General features: G+C 46.2%; 1 long non-coding RNA gene across 1 annotated transcript in view; it reads right to left on the bottom strand.

Annotated features, from left to right (window-relative positions):
* Nucleotides 1-476: 476 nt before the first annotated feature.
* Nucleotides 477-742, bottom strand: part of LOC101983400 — a 1,351-nt gene continuing 1,085 nt past the window's right edge. Inside the window, exon 2 of the long non-coding RNA XR_258242.1 lies at nt 477-670. This is a non-coding gene — a long non-coding RNA (uncharacterized LOC101983400). The remainder of the gene's footprint in view (nt 671-742) is intronic.

Genomic DNA, 742 nt, shown 5'->3' with positions numbered 1-742 from the left:
GGGACCTTTGGAAGAACAGGTGATGCTCTTAACTTCTGAGCCATCTCTCCAGCTCCCTCCCCTGCCTTTTATCACCAGGTGTCTGAGCGGTCGGTCTTGTGCTTTGGAATTTCCCGGGTGAGAGCGGGAAAAGAAAGCACCATCTTTCTGGGAACATGAAGCTAGACTGGGCTTCTAATTTTGTTTTTGTTTTTTGTTTTTCGAGACAGGGTTTCTCTGTGGTTTTGGAGCCTGTCCTGGCACTAGCTCTTGTAGACCAGGCTGGTCTCGAACTCACAGAGATCCGCCTGCCTCTGCCTCCCGAGTGCTGGGATTAAAGGCGTGCGCCACCACCGCCCGGCTTGGGCTTCTAATTTTGAAACATGGTGCTAGGAGATTTTTCTCGTCCCTTTGAGAATAAGGGGCGAGGGTCTCACAAAAGGGAAGGAAAAATGGGGAAGCCAGAACGAATGACCACGGAAGACACCTACAGAACCAGAAACTGCAAGTTTTATTATCATTCCTCCAGTTGCAATCAAAGAATAGTACTAATCACATCCCAAGGTAGCGGGGCACAATTACAGGCAAACTAGATTTAGAGGATGAAGCCTCCAGGGTGGGAGGAAGTGATGAAAATACACTACCATCCATCCTGTGAGCTTACTTTTTCTTCTCAGCAATAAGGCCAAGTCTGCATAAAAAAGAAAAACAGACGTAAAATTACAAAAGTGGGAGAAAAAAACAAAAAACAAAAACAAAAAAG

Source organism: Microtus ochrogaster, chromosome 5 (assembly GCF_000317375.1).
Source record: "Microtus ochrogaster isolate Prairie Vole_2 chromosome 5, MicOch1.0, whole genome shotgun sequence".
Taxonomy (NCBI): Eukaryota; Metazoa; Chordata; class Mammalia; order Rodentia; family Cricetidae; genus Microtus; species Microtus ochrogaster.
This window is presented reverse-complemented; position numbering and strand designations above follow the sequence as displayed.